The sequence below is a fragment of the Felis catus genome, chromosome A3 (genome assembly GCF_018350175.1).
Source record: "Felis catus isolate Fca126 chromosome A3, F.catus_Fca126_mat1.0, whole genome shotgun sequence".
In the NCBI taxonomy this organism is placed as follows: Eukaryota; Metazoa; Chordata; class Mammalia; order Carnivora; family Felidae; genus Felis; species Felis catus.
The window spans coordinates 107164914-107171539 of NC_058370.1; positions in this window are offsets into that span (position 1 = coordinate 107164914).

Genomic DNA, 6626 nt, shown 5'->3' on the forward strand with positions numbered 1-6626 from the left:
TATGGGTGTCTGTAGTAAGAGGCCATAGGTTGCTCTTACTTTATAAGATTGTGAATCCAACCCCTACCATTGCACTTCTATTAAACATGTAAAAACGATGATCAACTCTTCTTATTAAGACACAAATCCCTGCTGCTTTAATACTTTTGAAAAAAAAATAAAAGAATACAGTAGTCCTCCTTTTTCTGTGGTTTCACTTTTCAGTTTCTATTACCCACGGTCAACTGCAGCCCAAACGCAGATGATCCTCCTGATGTATCATCAGAAGGTCAATGGTAGCCTAACGCTATGTCACAATGTCTGCGTCGTTCACCTCACGTCATCGCATCACATGGGCATTTTATCATCTGACATCATCACGAGAAGAGGAAAGGTGAGTATGGTATAATAAGATACTTTGACAGAAAGAGAGACTCCATTCACATGACTTTCATTACAGTACATTGTCATGGTTATTCAAGTTTTTATTACTTATTGCTGTAATCTCTTACCGTGCCTGATTTGCAAATTAAACTTTATCATAGGTACGTATGTATAGGAAAAAGCATAGCAAATATAGGGTTCAGTACTATCCTTGGTTTCAGGCTTTCACTGGGGGTTTTGGAACAGATCTCCCATGGATAAGCGGGGGGGGGGGGGAGGTTACTGTAATATCCTATCAGTTAGGCCCAATCTTTTCTCAGAGACTCAAAAGATGTGTAAAATATATTAAACGAGATGACTCAGAAGATAATCCATTCAGTCCAACCTGCAGAAATCCTACTAAATTCTGAATGTGCCATCTACTAAGACCTAGCTAAGGTCTGAAGTGGAAACCCTGCCATTGGAGTTTTGCCCTTGGCTAATTTATCTCATTGCACTCTAATTTACCTCACATATAGAAGTCCCTTCAACTCTGTCTCAAACACTAAGACTGAATTTATAATGACCTGTTCATTACCTGTAGTGACCTCAGGTACTTCCAAGTTAACCTTCCTAAGCAAACTCCTTCAAGGTTTAAACCCAACCAATGGAAAGTTCTGTCAATAATATTTCATAAGGGTCTCTCAAGCGTTACTCCTCTTCTCCATCTTCTCACCAAGGCTGAGGGCATTTTCTTTCTTGCTACCAGCTCCTAATTAATCATCTGTGTGCTGCTAGAAATAACTTTTGGAAAAACAAATGCTCACAAACCACTTTATGCTTTAAAGTTCCCTTTATTTATGCTCTATTGCCTGAGGAATCAAGTCCAATGTCCTTAGGTCAGAGGACCTAAAAATCCATATTTAGCTTTCAGAATCTTCCTTCCACCCACCCCTTCTTTCTATAAACATCCTGGTAGCATTCTGAAGTCCACATCTCTGATCATGCCAATGTGGCTTTGTATATGCTGTTCCCTTCACTTATTTTACTCTTCTCATATTCCTTGCCTCATTAACTCCTAATTATCTTTTAAGTCTGAGATCAGGAATCATCACTGTGATGTCCTTTCATGACTCCTCCGAGCATTTGTCCTTTCTCCTTCTGTGCCCTGTAATACTTCACTTAACTGTGCCTTAATACAATTGATCACAAACGTCTTTTTCACCCAGTAGCCTGAGGGTTCCTTAAGAAATCAGACTCACTAGACTGGGATGAGGGCCTTAGAAAGTTCTAGTGGAAACAAGAACTCAGACTATAGATTAATAAATGAACAATTAAACAGGTGTTTCATTCAATATGGATTGAGAAACACAGCTGCATTCTTAGGGAAAATCTCCGTTGAAGCAGAAATATTTTCCTCTCCCGTCTACAGCCCCAACATGACCTGGAAGGGCCACAAAGTGTCTGGAATTGATCCTGAGTTTAATTGTTGAGTTAAAGAGAAGAAAAACTGTGTGCTGCTCAGGTGTTGGTATTGACACAAATACAAACATTAAAGGAAGGAAATGTGGCCTAAGTCTATTTGTGACCATCGCTAGTGCATAATGCTTGCACACGAATATTGAAATTTGAACATGTTGGATCACAGGGAAAAGGTTAAAAGTCTATTGTGAAATTTGTTCTCCAGTATGTACTTTGCTTTTGGACAATGAAGATTGAACAAAGGATTCGAAGATGGTCAGAAACCTCTTTTGAAAAGTTTTCTTCCCTGAAATTCCAGATTGATCATCTATTTTGGAAGCTAAATTAGTTAATAAAAAATGATTCTCACTGAGATGATGAAAAAGTTGCCATTCATGGGACTCTGGGAAGATGGCAGAATAGGAAGCGCCAGGAATCTGTCTTCCCACCTAGACAACAATTGCACTGGCAGAATCTGTCTGGTGTAACTCTTTTGGAACTCTGAACTCTATTGAAAGCTTGCAACTTCCAAAGGAAGGCTTGGACAGTAAATTGTGCTTAATTTCAGTCTATTTCAGCTCTTGCACAGTAGCAGCTACCCATCCCCACTCCCAACTGCATGGCAGCCATTGCACACATTCCCGGATCACCTTACAGTGCGTGAGAGCCAGAGTGGGCAAAATGGACCTCGTCCTCCAAATATTTGGCATCTTTGCTCTGACCCCTGATTGCTGCTCCTGATCATACAGATGCAGACCAAAGAGGTGGCAGCCATTATTGTTGTACTTCGTCCCATTGTTGCAAGTCCCTTCCCTTCTGGCTGATGTGACTTCCAGGGGACTTAAAGGGTCACTTCTCCTTCCCCCACCTCTTCATTTTTTTCATTTGCCTCCTTTTGGGAGCCAGACATCAAAGACTAGGACATTCAAAACAACTGCAAATATAGGGGATATTAAAAAGTAACCACAAATGCCCAGCAGAAGACTCAGAAATGACTTGAGATGACCTTATGTTTACATCTCAGGTCGATCCTCAGCACAGAGATAGTCTATAGCAATCACACAGAAACAACAACAACAACAACAACAGCAACAGCAAATCTTGGGAAAGAAGAAAAGCCTGATTTCCATGGTTTCTACATTGTTAGATTCAAATGTCAAGTCTTCAAAAAACAATCATACGGGATACAAGGAAACAGGAAAGGATGGCCATTCAAAGGAAAAAAATAAGTCAACAGAAACTGTCACTGAAAAAGAACTGATAGCAGATATCCTAGGCAAAGGCTTTTAAACAATCATCTTAAAGACACCCAAAGAACTAAAGAAGATGTGGAACAACTGAAAAAAAAAAAAGTGTGAACAAATGGAAATGTCAAAAAAAGAGAAAATCCAAAAACAGACCAAAATGAAATTCTGGAGCTGAAAAGTACATTAATCAAAATTTAGCAAAATTTCTGCTAGAGGAATTCAAAGGCAAATTTGAGTCAGCAGAAGAAAGAATCAGCATACTTAAAGACAAAACAATGAAAATTATGACGCCTGAGGAAGAGAAAGAAAAAAGACTGAAGAAAAGTGAATAGAGCTTAAGGGACCTATATATAGCACACTATCAAGTAGACCAACATACACGTTATGGGGATTCCAGAAAGAGAAGAGAAAGATAGAGACATAGAGAATATATGAAGAAACAATGTGAAAAACAATGGCTAAAATACATGCATATAAACATCCAGGAAGCTCAACAAACTCTGAGTAAGGCGAAGTCAAAGAGACCCATATTGAGACACATTATAGTTAAACTTTGAAAGACGAAGACAAAGAGAGAATCTTGAACGCACAAGAGAGAGAGCAAGGGGTTTTCACTGAGGGACAGATTTCTCACCAGAAACTTTGGAGGCCACAAGGCAGTGTACTGATATGTTCAAAGTGCTGAAAGAAAACAACTGTCCATCCAGAGCCCTACATCTGGCAAAATTGTCCTTAAAAAGTGAGGGAGACATTGGGGTGCCTGGGTGGCTCAGTGGGTTAAGCGTTTGACTCTTGATTTTGGCTCAGTTCATGATCTCATGGTTCAGTTCATGAAATTGAGGCCCATGTGGGACTCTATGCTGACAGTGTGGAGCCTGCTTGGAATTCTCCGTCTCCCTCTCTCTCTGCCCCTCCCCCGCTTATATTCTCTCCCTCTCTCCCTCCCTCTCTCTCTCAAAAATTAATAAACTTAAGGGGCGCCTGGGTGGCACAGTCGGTTAAGCATCCGACTTCAGCCAGGTCACGATCTCGCGGTCTGTGAGTTCGAGCCCCGCGTCGGGCTCTGGGCTGATGGCTCAGAGCCTGGAGCCTATTTCCGATTCTGTGTCTCCCTCTCTCTCTGCCCCTCACCTGTTCATGCTCTGTCTCTCTCTCTGTCCCAAAAATAAATAAACATTGAAAAAAAATTTAAAAAAAAATTAATAAACTTAAAAAAAAAAGAAAGTGAGGGAGACATTAAAATATTCCCAGAGAAACAAAAGCTGAAAGAGTTCATTACCACTAGACCTGCCCTGCAAGAAATGTTCAAAGGAGTCCTGCAGTGCGAAATGACAAGACAACAGATAGTAACTCAAAGCTATACGACAAAATAAAGATCTCAATGAAGAAAAATAAAAGGGCAATTATAAAAGCTTATATTCTTGTAACAACTGAAAAGTGAAGGTTGTAACTTCACTTTTTGTTTTCTACATGATTTATGAGACTAATCTATTAAAAGAAAACCAATTACTAGTCTAAAAGCTCATGTCATTATAACTTTGGTTTGTAACTCCAAGTTTTGATTTCTATATAATTTGAGACTAATGCATTCAAAAGAATTATTAGGTTATATTTTTGGATGCACAACGTAGGCAGATGTAATTTTGTGACATCCACAACCTAAATGGGTAGGGATGTAGCTATAAAGGAGAAGTTCCTTTATGTTATTGAAGGTAAGCTGGTATAAATGCAAAACAGTATGTTTTAACTTCAGAATGTTAAATATACTCCCCAAAATAACCACAAGGAAAATAATGAGAGAACATACACAAAAGAAAATGAGAAAATAATTTAAACAAGAAAATCAACTAAACACAAAAGAAAGCAGTAATACAGAAAATACAGGACAAAAAGAAAGCTGTAAGGCATAGAGAAAAGAAATAGGAAAATAACAGAAGTCCTTCCTTATTCATAATTACTTTAAATAGAAATGAATTAAACTCTCCAATCAGAAGACAGAGATTAGAATAATGGATAAAATCACATGATCCATCACATGTATATTCAGTTTACAGGATACCCACCTTAGAACCAAAGAAACAAATAGAAGGAAAGTGAAAGGAAGGACAAAGATATTTTATGCAAATAGCATCAATCAGAGCAAGGATGGTATATTAACATCAGACAAACAGACTTTAAATCACAAAAGATCGTGAGACAAAGAAGAGTACTATATATTTTTAAGCTTCAATACAGCAAGAATATACAGCAATTGTAATCATTTGTGCACCTGATGATGGACCATCAAAATATATGAAGCGAAAACTGATAAAATTCAAGAAACAGTTCTACAATAATAGTTATAGACTTAAATACTCCATTTTCAATAATGAAAATAGAACAACCAGACAGAAGATAACTGAAGAGATAGAGAACTTAAACAATACAATAAACCAACTAGCCAGACATATACAGAAACCTCCATACAACAACAATAGCACAACACAATCTTCTCCGTGCACCTAGGACATTTTGCAGGAGAGAGCACATGTTAGGACACAGATTAACTCTCAAGAGATATAGAAGGATAGCTATCATCCTTCTACAAAAGTAACTTTTCCCACCACCTTAGAAGGTAGAACAGAAGTAAAACTGGAAATTTCACAATTTTGTGGAAATTAAACAATGCAAGTGAAATTAGGAAATACTTAGAGATTATTGAAAAAAAAAAAAACCTTCTCAAAACTGATAAGATCAGGGGGCCTGGGTAGCTCAGTCAGTTAAGCGTCCAACTTCAGCTCAGGTCATGATCTCACAGTCTGTGAGTTCGAGCCCCGTGTCAGGCTCTGGGCTGACAGCTCGGAGCCTGGAGCCTGCTTCGGATTCTGTGCTCCTTCTCTTTCTGCCCCTCCCCTGCTCATGCTCTGTCTCTCTCTGTCTCAAAAATAAATAAATAAATAAAAAACATTAAAAAAAAAACTGATAAGATCAGTAAAAGCAATGCTTAAGGGGAAAATTCACAGTCATAAGTGTTTATATTAAAAAAAAAGAAAGATCTCAAACCAACGACCTAATTTTACAACTTAAAGAACTAGAAAAAGAAAAGACTAACCCTCAAACTAGCAGAAGGAAGGAAATAATAAAGGTTAGAGCAGACACCAATGAAATAGAGTAGAAAAATAATAGCAAAAATTAATGAAATCAAAACATGGTTCTTTGCAAAGACTAACAAAATTAACATTTAACTCGGTGGACTAAGAAGGAAAAAAGAGAAGACTCAAATTACTAAAATGAGAATTTAAAATGTGGACACTACTACTGACTCTATAGAAGTTAAAAAGATATTAAGAGGGTACTTTGGGGGCAGCTGAGTGGCTCAGTCAGTTGAGTGTCCAACCCTTGATTTCCACTCAGGTCATGATCCCAGGTTCCTGGGATCAAGCCCTGTGTCAGACTCCACACTGAGTGTGGAGCCTGCTTGGGATTCTCTCTCTCTCCTTCTGCCCCTCTCTTCCACTCACAGTCTCTCTTTAAAACAAGTAAACAAACAAACAAACAAAAAAGAGTACTTTGAACAGTTGTACACCAACAAATTGG